Genomic DNA, 15,259 nt, shown 5'->3' with positions numbered 1-15,259 from the left:
CACCATAAACCCACAAGCAGCTCAAACCAGCAGCTGCCACTCATTTGAGAGAGACAATTAGGAAGCTGTTTTTAGCTCCGTTTTAGTCTCAGTTTTTAGGTGGAAACTCTTGTCCCACGTTGGGCGCCATTTGTAGCTAGAGTTTTCCTGCCTGGCCCACAGTCAGGACAAATCTCTCTCACCTGCCAGTCCCACAGCCACTCAGACCCAACCAAGTAAACACAGAGACTTGTATTGGTTACAAACTGTATGACCGTGGCAGGCTTCTTGCTAACTGTTCTTACAGCTTAAATTAATCCATTTCCATTAATCTATACCTTGCCACATAGCTCGTGGCTTACCGGCATCTTCATATGCTGTTTGTCATCGTGGCGGCTGGCAGTGTCTCTCTGACTCAGCCTTCCACTTCCCAGCTTTATTCTCCTCCTTGTCCCGCCTACACTTCCTGCCTAGCCAATGGCCAATCAGTGTTTTATTTATTGACTAATCAGCAACACATTTGCCATACAGAACATCCCACAGCACAGCACCACTTTGAGATCTTTGGCAGCAGTTAACTCTGCAGCTCACACACGATTGAGCCTGTATGATAATGAGTATTCAGAGACAGGTAATGCCTGGGGAGGGCTCACCAACATAAGACAGAGCACCTGTGTGGCCTGGGCAGGCATCTCCATGACGGGTAAGGTAACCTGCTGACGTCCCATGCAACCTAAGTCAGAAGCTCATTTTTTAGTAAAAGGGGGACTTGTAGGGCCCTGGCCCCCGTTTTGGGTAACTGGTGTCTTGCTTGCTGACCTTGACCTTAATATCCTCCCTATGCTAATTCCCTGCCGGGTTCCACCCTCCTGAATGCTTAAGGGAAGTTCCTTGTCTGTGTATCCTGCATAATGGGCGTTAACAGCTTAGATGCAAGATTGTAAAACATCGGTAGCGAACTTCTGCCTTCTGGGGTTCTCCCATTGTGCTGTAAGCCTGTATTTAAGACCTCCTCCCTCCTTCAATAAATGACATTTGGCAAAAAAAAAAAAAAAAGTTTATAAAAAAAAGAAGAAAGAAAAGAAAAGAAAATGAGATTCTGTCACCAAAAAAAAAAAAAAAAAAAAAAAGACAGGCATTATGGCCTATACCTTTAACACTAGAGGCAGTGGTGGTCAAATATCTGTGAGTTCCAGGCCAGCCTGATTTACTTTATATAAATAAATAAATAAATAAATAAATAAATAAATAAATAAATAAATCTGATTGAAAAAAAACTTGGCTATAAAACTAGGCGTGGTGGTGCACACCTTGAATCCTAGCACTCAGGAGGCAGGCAGATCTCTGTGAGCTTGAGTATGGATCCCCAGCACCCATGTTCACCAAGAGGACAGAGCACTCAGCCTATAATGCCAGCACTTGGCAGATGAAGACAGGAGACCCCCAGGGCAAGCTGGCTGGCTAGACTAGCTGTCTCCGTGAGTTTGACTGACAGACCCTGCCTCAGTGAATAAGAAGAGAGCAATTGAGGAAAACTGACTCCAACCTCAGGCCTCTAAGTGTCCATTCTTGCACACACACACACACACACACACACACCAGAACATGCATGCACACCACACACAGACACATGGCAAAAAATGTTCAACATCGTTAGCCACCAAGAAATGCAAATTAAAACTACTTTGAGATTCTGCCTCATTATTCCATCCGTACTCAGAATGGCTATTAACAAGAAAACAAACCACAGGCTGGAAGTGGAGCACGCCTTGAATCCCAGCACTCTAGAGGCAGAGGCTGGCCGATCTCTGAGTTCAAGACAAGTATGATGTGCATAGTGAGTTCCAGGACAGCCAGGGTTACACAGGGAGATGAAGTCTCAAAAACATAAATAAAATAAAATAAATATAAATAAATTTTCAAAGAAAACAAATCACCACAAGAAGTGCTGGTGAGACTTGGGGAAAGCAGGACATTTATTGACTATTTGTGGGTGTGTCAAGTGCTGCAGCCCCTGTGGAAATCAGTCTGGAGCTTTCTCAAGAAGTTCATCTCCAGGACATCCGACACTCTTTGGCCTCTGAGGGCACCTGCACACATGTGGCACACATAAACTTACACGGGCACACACACAAATAAAAGTAAATAAATCCTTAAGCGTTCTGTGCCCTGTGGTGATTAAATGAATAATTCTCACGGAGACCCCATTACCATACAGTGAAAAAGTCAACTTTATTGTATGTTCATTTAAATTTAAAAGAAACAACCATGGAGCTATAGATACAATCCCCACAGCTCCAAAGATTGGATATAGCACCTCTCCAAAAGTTACTGAAAGATGACATCTGTTGAAGGCAATAAATGATGATGAAGGACACAGCCATTGCGCCAACCCACTCCGGCTTCTCCCCGTGCCCAGGTTTATTTCACCTCTTCTTGACTCGTTTCCTCCTGACCACTCTCCTCTGCAGGCACATTGGATTCCGGGAACAACATGACCCGGATAAACATCTTCCTAACAGGACCGCTCATTCCCCAATAAGGACCATTGCCCTCAGTGGTGATGCCCCTGGAACAGGAGTGATCGTTATCGTGGGCACCAGACTATATCCTTCAAGCCATCACGGAGACAGGGTCTCCGGAGCCCCTGCAGAACTGAGTGGAGATAACAGCCAGTCAGACCAGTGGCCTGAGCAGAGCCTCAGCTCTGCCTGCTGTGCACACCACAGCCCCCTCCTTTGTTTCCCTTTTCTGTAAAATTTCAAAGTCCATGCCAGTCCTCTGAAAGTGGGCTCGGGCATCACTGACCCAGTGCCATGTTGACTAAATCTCCTTTCTCTGCCCTTCATGGATTCTTGTTTCTTTGATTGACACATTGGGAGAGGAAGCCATGCCCAATTTTTTGGAGCCCCCAGACTGAATTTTTTTTTTAGACAGCGCCTCACTATGAGCCCTAGCTGTCCTGGAACTTGCTGTGTAGACCAGGCTCGCCTTGATCTCACAGACATCCCTCTGCCTTTGCCTCCCAAGGGCTGGGATTAAAGGTATATGCTTCCATGCCTGGCTAGAGGTGAGGCTTTTGCCCTAAACTCCAGGATGAGTAAGAGAAAAACATGAGCTCCAGACATAGAAATCTCCATAAAGGGAAAAGGGAGGCATGCTCACACAGGATGGTGAGAACAATCCTCCCCAAGCATGCATGTGGTCGGGGAGCCTCACTGTGACTGACTCCAAAACAATAATGAAACCTACTAAAGTCAGTCTGGCCTCTGTTACCAAATTCTGTCAGGTGTATAATAAGAACACCCACAATTTTTTTTCTTTGCTGGAACCTGGAAACACTTCAGTCATCTATGACACTCTCATAAAACCATCAACTGGCTCAGTTCATACTTATTCTAAATGTCATTTTTAAAAAAGTCTTGAAGTGGGGCACCCACATTAGAAAAACAATATTGTCTGGCAGAATCCAATAAGGAAGGCATATTTTTAAAACAATAAGTGAACCTACTTTGCAATGTATCTTCACCATTAAATTTAATTTTAAAAAAATCTAAAGAAATATGAGCTTGCATATAAATACCCTCTCGAGAAACAGCGCAGGATTATGGGGGTTGCTTTCCCCTCTTCACACTGCGGAATCTCTTTATTTATTCGTGTACTGGTGTTATTATATGTACACAGTTCAATGAATGACAATTTTCTGTTTCTTTTTGGACGGTGAGTGCTGATTGTTTGGTTTCCTGACTACTTCTGAAAATAAATATGTCATCTAGAACAGAGATTAGAGCACAACCCAATCCTGGCGTCATATCTCCTTGTACGCCTCTATTGCATGAAAGAGGTAATAATAACGTTTGGAGATGTAATGAGATGCAGTTGCTTGGCTGCAAGAGTGTGTTAGGGGTGTGGCCCGGGCAGTTGTCCATGGCCTGCACTACCAAAGCAGGTCAACTGCCTTGAGAGAGTGAACACGGGAGGATTGTAGGGGGAGGAATCGCAGAAAGCTAACACATTCATCAGAGCTAAGCACTGTATTTCTAAGCAACAATTAGGAAAGAAATGAGGGGGGGGGTTAAAACATACCACAAGACAAACAAAAATTGCAGCACAATGTAATAGAATTTAAGGTTAAAAAAATTAAAAGCAAGAGAAATTCTAAGAGGATAGTGTACAGTGTGCTTCCATTATCAAAGATCCCAGATAAACAGTGTCGCTCTGGGAGGGTCTGTAGAAAGGACGCCATCTAGGGATCAGAAATGGTGTTGTTTCCTCCATCAATTAAAAAGAGGAAGCGTTATGGGAGATCTTGGGGACTGGGCCCGGCAAATCACCATATCATAATGGAGAAATCAGGGTCCCCTCTTGGGATTCTTAGTGTCATTAATGAACACAATAACAGATTCAAACGGAAGCTCAAGGACAGTTTTTTAGAGTCGAAAAGAAAAACTCCAGGGCAAACAAACTGTAAATCTCACGGCTGTGGCGAGGAGAATGAAGAAGATAAGCCAGCATGGAGGTCAGCCACATGGCAGAGAGGGGAACTTTAGGGAAAAAAATCGGGAGTGCAGAAGAAATGCTTCAGCAACTGAGAGCACTGGCTGCTCTTCTAAGTGACCCAGGTTCAGTTACCAGCACCCACACAGCAGCTCACAACTGTCTGTAACTCCAGTTCTGGGGATCCAACATCATCCACCAGCACCAAGCTCACAAGTGGAGCAAGGACATACATAAACACCTGTACATATAAAAGAAAACAAAACTGTAAAGAAAAAAAGCGAAGAAACCCAAAGCATTGGGGAGTTTTGAATAGCCTGTGGCTACTCGTGACTTTTACCATAAACAGAATGGGCTGAACTGGAGCACGAAGAGGACAGTGGCATCAGAGGTGGTACCGGTGGCCACTGCAGGGGCAATTGTAGCAGCGGCCCTGGAGGACAGCAGAGTTCCCGAGAGCAATCGGAAGCAGAAGCAGTGATGGAGGAGAAGGGGCAGAGATGATGAAAGGTAACGGTGACAATCAGAAGAAAGAGAGAAGAGGCAGAATCGAGACTCCAGAAGGCCAGGGGGCAGTGGGTGACAGACTGTGGCCCTGGCCACTAGAAGAGGTGCCAAGAACTTCCGAGCCTTGAAGTCAAGGGTACCCACATCTGAGTCTCAAAAACTCCCACGCCACCACTGTTAGGGGCAAAGGTCCTCAAAGCTGAGCCCTGAGAGATCCAACACTTTAGCTCCTGTAAAGACGGAGGATTCCAACACCGAGGCTTAGAGCCGTACCACTCCGGGCGGCTGCTTGCCTTAGCGGATGCACGTGCCAAGCTGCAGGCGTTCGGAACCCAGAGCAGTAAACCGGCAACCCGAGTGTCTAGAGCTGTGAGTCTGGTTTCTAAAGCCTGGAACCATGAGTCTAGCTATCAGGCCTTGGCTCTGGAGTCCCCGAGTCTGTCAGCCCTTAATGCTTTGGCACTCGAGGGCCAGGACTACTCGCACTAGGGACCCACTCCTTAGTACTCATGATTTCCATCTGCATACAGCAAATGACCCAGCCAGCGCACCAGTAACTGTGGACTTCTCACCCCAAAATACACAGGCAGTGAAGGCAAAAATAGACAAATGACAGGCTGGAGAAGTGGTTAAGGGGTTAAGAGCTCTAGCTGCTCTTCCAGACGACCTGGGTTTGACTCCTAACATCCTCATCACAACCATCTGTAACCCCAGTTCCAGGGGAATCTAACGCCCTCTTCTGGTCTCTATAGGTACTGCACACAGTACACAGACATACATGCAAACAAAACATACACAGAAAATAATAAAAAAGTAAACAAGTGAGATTACTCCAATTTAAGACACCTCTGCACAGCAAAAAAAAGTAATTAAAACAGCCATAGAATGAAAATATTTATAAGTCATACTCTAAGATAGGGGCTGTTTTCCCCAATACATAGAAACTTCAATTGCTCAAAAACCGAGAGCACAAATGACTATTTTTAAAAAGAACAAGAGTCTTGAATAAATATATATTTCTCAACATAAGACATATGACCAGCCAATCAATAGATGAAACAGTTCCCTGTCACGAAAGAAATGCAAATTAAAGCCACAGGCTGTCGCCTAATGTGTGTGTACAAGTGTTACTTAGGAAAGCAAGTGATGGCACACGCCTGGAATCCCAGATCTCCAGAGCTTGAGGCAGGAGGATTGCAAATTCCAGGCCTGACTGGGGTATCAAGACTCAGCCTTCAAAAGGGGTGGAGATTAAGACTGGGTGTACCAGGCTTTCTTTCAGGCTACCAACCAGCTCCCAAATCCTGACATGGAGACTTCTTATTAGTTATGAATGCTCAGCCTTAGCTTAGGCTTGTTACTTGCTTGCTAGCTCTTATAACTTCATCTATTTCTCTTCATCTATGTTTTGCCTCGGGGCTTTTTACCTTTCTTTCTTTCTTCCTTTCTTCCTTTCTTTCTTTCTTTCTTTCTTTCCTTCTGTATATCTTACTTTCCTGCTGTCTCCATGGCTGGCTGGCAGCTGCCTGGCTTCTGGCCCCAGGAGTGTCCCTCTCTTTCTCCCTAGTTCTCTTCTTCTTCTCCTCTCTAGAGTCTAGCTTTCTCCTACTACTTATTCTCTCTCCCCACCAGCCCCACCTATCCCTCTTCTGCCTAGCTATTGGCCATTCAGCTTTTTATTAGACCAATCAGGTGCCTTAGGCAGGCAAGGTGAAACAAATGCAACATAACTTTACATCATTAAACAAATGCAGCATAAACAAATGTAACACACTTTTACAGTTAAAGTAATATTCCACAGCATAAACAAATGTAACACATCTTTACATAGTTATAATATTCCACAACAACTGGGTTGTTTTTTTGTTTTGTTTTTGTGCCAGGGCTGGGGATCAAGCATGCTACCTAGACAAGAGCCCCACTACTGATCCCAGTCCAAGACGGAAGACAAATGGGGTGGGGATATGGAGCAAAGTGAGCCCTTATACACTGTTAGTGGTGATGTAAACTAAAACAGCTAATTTGGAAAATTATTTTAAATTCTTCAGAAACATAAATGTGATCCAGTAACCTTATCACTGGGTCTATCTATACCCAAAGAAATTAAAACCTAAATATCAAAAACATATCTGCACTTCCATGCTCATTGCAGTAGACAAGATATGGAAATGATCAAAATGCCCATCAACAGAGGAATAAATTTTTAATGTATTATATATACTCTGTGGAATATTATGCAATCTTAAAGGGGAAAAGGAGGACACTATCTCATTTAAAACAACACAAATGAGCCTGGAAGACATTATGCTGTTGAATAAGCCAAGCACAGAGAGACAAATACAGTACGATTTCTTCACTTGCATTTCAAATCTTAAAAAAAAAAATCAAACTTGGAGCTGGGCAGTGGTTGGTGCAAGCCTCTAATCTCAGCACTCAGGAGGCAGAAGCAGGTGGATCTCTGAGTTCAAGGCCAGCCTGGTCTATAGAGTGAATTCCAGGACAGCCAGAGCTGTTACATAGAGAAACCCTGTCTTGGAAAAAAAAATCAAACTCAGCCAGGCACAGTGGCACACACCTTTTATCCCAGCACTCAGGAGGCTGAAGCAGGCAGATCTCTGAGTTCAAGGCCAGCCTGGTCTACAAATCAAGTTTCAGGACAGCCAGAGCTATACAAAGAAACCCAGTCTCAAAAACCATAAAAAGATCAAAATCAGCCCGGCGGTGGTGGTGGTGGTGGTGGCACACGCCTTTAATCCCAGGTGGATCTCTATGAGTTCAAGCCCAGCCTGGTCTACAGAGCAAGTTCCAGGACAGCCAGGGCTGTTACACAGAGAAACTCTGTCTTGAAAAACAAACCAACCAAATAAAATCAAACTCATAGTAACAATAACTAGTGGCTACCAGAGCTACAAAGGGTGTTTAGACAAGGAAAGGGGAGAGATTGTCAACAGATTCAATTAGAAAGATGTTCTGGTGCTCTGCTCCACACTATATTGATGAGAAGTTGTGTGGCCGGCCGGCCCTGCAGAGACTATGCACCCAGACAGACAGAACATGGACAAGCCAAAGAAAAGAGTCTGCCTAGTCCAGCTTGAGGAGACAGTGAGTGTACTGGGTCACCTCTGGAGCATAGGTGACCCAGGAAGTCCCCTGGGCCCCTTACAGGCAGCTACACCACCACTGAGTCTCATCCTAGTCTTTGCTTATCTCTTATTGAGCCCTGGAGAAGGGCAAGGCCTCATGAGACTCTTGTGAGGACTTATGAAGACTCATGGGTTCTGGGAGCCTCCCCCTCCACGACCGAATAGTAATAGGTCAGATCTCAAGCAGGTCCTCTGAGGATGGTCACAGGAGCTCTGACTCATGATTGCAACAGCCAGGTTGGATGACAATAAATGACCAACATGTAGATTTCAAAATATCTGAAAGGGAAGATTTAGGTGCTTTAAACACAAATAAGCAGTAAATATTTCAGGTAATATATATGCTAATTGGCCTGGTTCCACAAAGTGTGCATGTTTCCAAACTTCACACTGTATTTCATAATATATAATTATCATTTCTTTTTTAAAATAATTTATTTATTTTTGTTTTATGTGCATTGGTGTTTTGCCTGCGTATATGTCTGTGTGAGAATGCCAGATCCGCTGGAACTGGAGTTACAGACAGTTGTGAGCTGCCATGTGGGTGCTGGGAATTGAACCTGGGTCCTCTGGAAGAGTAGCCAGTACTCTTAACCACTGAGCAATCTCTCCAGTCCCATAATTACCATTTCTTGATTAAAAATAGAATGTCAGGCTGAATGTGGATGGACATGCCTGTAATTCCAACACTTGAGAAAGGGAGGCAGGGCTAAGAATTCAAGGCTAGCCTCAGCTACATAGCAAGTTGAGGTCAGCCTGGGCTACATAAGATCCTGTCTCAAAAAAAATGAACAGGTAAATAAATAAATAGAATAAAATAAGACTTTTTTTAAAAAAAACTTCAAAGTTGCAGTGACAGAAAGGTCAGTCAGTCGCCAGAAGACAGGAAGGGTAAGCTGCCAAGGAGTACAGGGAATGGATGTTTGGAGGTGATGAGTGATCTTAGGTGTGATCGTGGGGGTGCTTACATGCCTGGAGACGTTTGTCAAAAGTCAGAAAACTGTGCACTCACATTAGTAAATCTTACTGTATATGAACTTACTTCAATACAACTGGTTTTTTAAATGAATACTATACTCTGGTTTCTCTTCAGTCATATAAATCTTTCACCTTTTGAAAGTGAAAGCACTTCCTGAAATTAAAACATGAGCCTGAGAATCGAGGCCTCCAGCTTCCTCGTGGTCTTATGGTTCTCATCACTTTTACATAAGCTTGTGGAGATCTCTTGGAGTTCATGTCTCCTGAGGGAGAAAAGTTAGTGAAGGGGTAGTCATCTCATTCAGCTTTACTTCAGTGTGTGTGTGTGTCTGTGCATCTGTGTCTGTGTCTGTGTCTGTGTGTGTGGTGTAGTATATGTGTCTCTGTGTGTGTTGTGCATGTGTGGTATGCAGTATGTGTATGTCTGTGTGTGGTATGGTGTGTGTGTCTGTGCGTCTGTGTCTGTGTCTGTGTCTGTGTGTGTGGTGTAGTATATGTGTCTCTGTGTGTGTTGTGCATGTGTGGTATGTAGTATGTGTGTGTCTGTGTGTGGTATGGTGTGTGTGTCTGTGTGTCTGTGCGTCTGTGTGTGGTGTAGTATACATATTTCTGTGTGTGTTGTGTGTGTGTATGTGTGGTATGTAGTGTGTGTGTGTCTCTGTGTGGTGTGTGTGTGTGTGTGTGTGTGTGTGTGTGTGTGTGTGTGTGTGCATGCACAGGTGCATCTATTTGTGTATATGGCACGTGGAGGCCAGAACACTGGGTATGTTCTTCAAGGGCTGTCAACATTGATTTTTGAGACAGGGTCTCTCATTGGCCAGCATGCCCCAGGAATCTGGTTGTAATTGCCTCAGAGATGAGATTACAAACACACACCGCCATGCCCAGCTTTTTATGTAGATTCTGGGGATCGAACCTAGGTTCTGGTACTTGCCAGGCAAATGCTCCAGCCTCTTGGATTTCTTTTTCTTCTGTTAAATTTGAGTAAGATAAAGTTTCGCTTGCATGTTTAGTAAAATGTGGAGCAAGATCAATTTGTATGTGGTCATTTTTTTTCTAATCTTACCTGTTAATACTCCTCCTACACACTCTTCATTTTGCACACAAGCAAAGAAACATACTTGAAAACACGTCAACTGGACTTACTGTTTTCGTCCGATCTAAAATGTGAGTTTTTTCTAACGTATGAGCAACTGAGATCTGGTGACCACACCAGCTGTGGAGCCAGTGGCAGTCATGAAGTAGTTGTCACTGCTGACACCTTCTGGCAAAACAATGCCAATGCCAGTATCAGAACTACCTGGGTACATTGAGAGTCCAGAGACAAGGATTGAATAGTCTTTCAAAAGATGTTGTATTGCTCACAGTCTTTATGCACTAAGGAGCCTACTGTGTTCACACAGACACACACAGACAAACACAGGCAGAGATGGCTGAAGCAAAATGTGATTCAGGGCAGACATGGTGATGCCTGTCTGTAATTCCAGCACATAGGAGAGTGAGGCAGGAGAATCCAGTGAGTGCATGGCCAACCTGGGCTACATGGTGAGTTCAAGTCAACCTGAGCTACAGAATTATACCTACTTTCAAAAGAAAGTGAGTTCGGAGAATTAAACCCTAAATGTGAGAATGCCTCAGAGCTATAGTAACCAACTTCGTGTTTATGCCTGCATATAAGTAACATGTTAGAGAGATATATTTAGAGAAGTCAGGGGTTGCAGTTGCTAACCCCAATTGCCAACTTGATGAGATTTAGAATCGCCCAGGAGATGGGCTTCTGGGTATGCCGGCTGGGGTTATCTTAGGTTAACTGACATGTGAAAACTCGTCTATTATAGATGGCACCACTCCCTGGGCTAGGATCCTGGACTGTACGAAAAAGAGAAAGCGAACACAGCCCAAGCATTCTGTTTCTTGACTGTGGATGTAGCGTGACTAGCACCCTCAGGCTCCCTCCCCACCATGATGGAGTGTGACCATGAACTGTGAGCCAAAACAAACCCTTCCTGTTTTTCTCGGGTTTTTTTTTTTCTTTTATCACAACGGCAGGAAAAGAAACTAGAATGCAGAAAAATCCTCTGGGATATGAGACCATACCCCAGTGGCAGTGGACCCGCTAAACGTGTAAGATGTCCTGGGCTCCATCCTCAGTGCGGAAGAAGGATTGATTGACTGATGATTTGGGTTACAGTCCAAACCTAGAATTGATCAAATTTGGTATTTATGGGGAACAGAGGTGGATAGTTTGTTGCGTTCTTCTTTAAACGTTTCTCTATGGTTAACTTCTGTAATGAGCATAAGAACATTATATTTAATATTGTGTAATTATACGTAGTAGGCCATTAATATGTGTGACATCTAAAAGACATGACTTTTTAAAAAGACATAATTTTATATGTCAATAGATATCACATAACCGATGTGTAACTTTTTCTATATAGTACGGGCTCTTTGGTATTATGACTGTGTTTTCCATTACTCTCTCAGTCTTATCCATACTCACCCACCTTAGCTTAGCCCCACATATTTCTCCACAGTCCTCAAATTTTCAGTATTTAGGCACTGACCTAGATTTTGGCGCTTCGTTTCATAATGGAAATGAACATTTCAAAACCATTCTGGTGCTATCTTGAGGATTTGCCTCTCTAACACCTTCTATTTATTCTCTCTACCTCATCCCACCCAACCATCCATCTCTTCCACTTTCTCCTCTCTCTTCTTCCTTACCTATTTCAGGATCTCTGAAAGATGAGCCTGTAGCATGAATCTTAAAAGTTCTTACTAATAAAATCAAACCTGACGCCAGTTATTGGAGTGAATGCTGGAAGATCAGAGAAGCAGAACAAGCCACAGCTACCTCACCTCACCAGTTCAGCTGATCCTGTTTCCTCAGACTGGAAGCCTCTATGTCCTCATATCTGAATGGCTCTCAGCTGAACTGTGCTGCTCAAAACCTAAAAGCTTAACCAGCCAAATGCTTAACCAGCCAAATGCTTCTAGTTCCTGGTCTTCACGCCTTATATATCTTTCTGTTTTTGCCATCACTCCCTGGGATTAAAGACTCACTTCTTGGGATTAAAGGCATGTGTCACCATGCCTGGCTGTTTCCAATGTGGCCTTGAACTCACAGAGATCCAGAGGGATTTCTCCTCTGGAATGCTAGGATTAAAGGTGTGGGTGCCACCATTTTCTAGCCTTTGTATCTAGTGGCTGTTCTGTCTCTGACCCCAGATAAGTTTATTACGGTGCACAATATTTTGGGGAACACAATACCACCACATGAGCCCTGTGCTTCTGCCATGGAAAACACAGTCCCGGCCTAAAGAGCAATTCAGGACCACGGACAGTGGCACACAGCTTCCTAGTTACGGCTGACAGTGAACGCCTTGCAACGCCTTGCAAGCTAACTTTCTCCAAAGGTGGTAGGTAGCTTGAACGTGAGTGGCTCCCATGGGCTCATATGTTTGAATACTTGGTCCCCAGCTGGTGGAACTGTTTGGAAAAGATTATGAAGTGTGGCCCTGTTGGAGGAGGTGTGTCACTTTGAGGTTTCAGAAGCCCAAGCCAAGCTAGTGTCTCTCTCTGCCTGCCTGTGGATCAGGATGTAAATAAGCTGGCAGCCCCATGTCTGCCTGCCTGTGGCCATGCTTCCCGCCATGATGGTAATGGACTAATCCTCTGAAACTGTAAGCAAGCCCCCAGTTAAATGCTTTATTTTATAAGAGTTGCCTTGGTCATGGTGTCTCTTCGCAGCAATAAAACAGTAACTAAAACACAAAGCCAGATTACAAAATCCTCCCCCAGCAAGATACCATGGCATTGGTACTCAAAAGCATTTTGCAAATGAATGAATTGATTAAAAGTTTACTCCAGCAAAGAGCTACAGCTACAACCTAAATGCATTCAAGGAGTACCTGTCCGAGCACCTATCATATGACATGCAGGACTCCTTCAGACAATCTTCGTGCCTGTGTTAGTTGAGATTCTCTAGATGATGAACAAAACAGATGGAATGATTCTATATACATTAAAAGAGAATTGATGGAGGGATGGCTCAGAGGTTAAGAACACTGACTGCTCTTCCAGAGGTCCTGAGTTCAATTCCCAGCAACCACATGGTGGCTCACAACCATCTGAATGAGATCTGGTGCCCTCTTCTCTCGTGCAGGCAGAACACTGTATACATGACAGAGAGAGAGAGAGAGACAGAGAGAGAGAGAGACAGAGAGAGAGAGCTGATTAGAATGGCTTACAAGTAGTGGTCCAGCTAGTCCAATAATGGCTGTCTCCCAATAGAAAGGCCAAGAACAGGATTCTTATTTGGGCCAGGCAGTGGTGGCATACACCTTTGATCCCATCACTAGGGAGGCAGAGCCAGGAGGATCTCTGTGAGTTCGAGGCCAGCCTGGTCTACAGAGTGAGTTCCAGGACAGGCCCCAAAGCTACACAGAGAAACCCTGTCGGAAAAAAAAAGGTTGAATGTTTCATCAGCTGGTCTTCAGTCTAGGCTGGAATTCCCAAAAAGCATGTTCTACTGTCTTTGAAGGACAGGAAATTTAAGTCGTTTTACTGGTTGTTTTTTGTCAACTCGACACAAACTAGAATCACTGGGAAGAGAGAACCTAATCTGAGAAAATACCTCTATCAGTTTGGCCTGTGGCCATGTCTGGGGACCCTTGCTTGATTGTTGATTGACATGGAAGGCCCAACCCACTGTGGGTGTGCCACCCTGGAGAGGTGCCATCCTGGAGAGGTGGTCTTGGGTTGTAAACATGCTCACACACTGTGCAGGCTGAGCAAGCCAGGGGAAGCAAGCCGGTAAGCAGCATCCTTCCATGGCCTCTGCTTCAATTCCTGCCTCCAGGTTCCTGCCCTGGCTTCCCTCAAGGATGGACTTTAAAATGGAAGTGTAAACCAAATGAACTCTTCCTTCCCTCGTTAGCTTGCTCTGTGTTTATCAAAGCAACAGAAAAAAAACCAGGAGAGGATTAAATTTTGAGATCAAAGGAAGCACTCTAAGGAAAAGGCAGGAAGAAACAGGTGGTAAGGTGGCTAAGGCTAGAGAGATGCTTGGCATTATAGAGCTACATGTTTATTGCTCTTGCAGAGGACCCAAGTTCAATGCCAGTTCCCACGTCAGGTGACTCACAACCATCTGTAACTTCAGCTCCAGGAGATCTAGCATACTTCTCTGGCCTCTACAGGTGCTTATACTCACATACACATGTCTCAACACAACACACACACACACACACACACACACACACACACACACTTAAAATTACATATTTTAGAAAGTCATAAATAAACATGGTTATTTCAAATGCTGTGGTCTGAAAAGGTTTCTCTGAAAGAGAGGATCTGGGCACAGTGAGCTAATGGCTAAGACACAAATCTAGGGGAGAGGCTCCCAGAGAAAATGCAGAGCAAAGGCCCTGATGTGAGAGCAACATGAACCCAGTGTGGCTGAGGTGGTTCAGAATGGGGATGAGTAGCACAAGTTGGATTTGAGTTGGTGTGGTTATGCAAGCCTACGACTCCAGAAGGTAAGACAGGAGGACCGTAAGTTCAACCCCCTCCAAAAAAGAAAGAAAGGAAGGAAGGAAGGAAGGAAGGAAGGAAGGAAGGAAGGAAGGAAGGAAGGAAGGAAGGAAGAAAGAAAGAAAGAAAGAAAGAAAGAAAGAAAGAAAGAAAGAAAGAAAGAAAGAAAGAAAGAGGGGAAAAGAAATCTTTTTTTTGCCATACTGACTAAATATATATTAATCACAGGCCAACTGTAAATCACAAGGAAAAAGATGAAGAATCTTAAGGAGGATCTCGTCTGGTCCCCCTCCTGCCCAAGTCCCACCCACTTTGTTCCCTTCCCAAGTGGTACCCAATGGCTTCTTGTGTGGTCTCCACTTGGCTGCACCAAGCCCCTCCTCTGTAGAGATGGTATTGTACATGCACCATCTTACACTGTGTCCTTGCCTCCTGCACAGTGCCGGGTGGGGAGCTGCTGTGAAGAGAACCAGCTCTCAGCAGCTCAGGAACTGAAGGGGGCTGGAGTCCGTGACTGATCACACAACTGACTTTTTTATCTGAGGGGCTGGCAAAAAAGAAAACACACAAACACACACACATCTTCAACATGTCAAGGTCTCTCTGTTTTTCTC

This window comes from Peromyscus californicus, unplaced genomic scaffold (assembly GCF_007827085.1).
Source record: "Peromyscus californicus insignis strain IS unplaced genomic scaffold, ASM782708v3 Scaffold_3__1_contigs__length_106647218, whole genome shotgun sequence".
Classification (NCBI taxonomy): Eukaryota; Metazoa; Chordata; class Mammalia; order Rodentia; family Cricetidae; genus Peromyscus; species Peromyscus californicus.
This window is presented reverse-complemented; position numbering follows the sequence as displayed.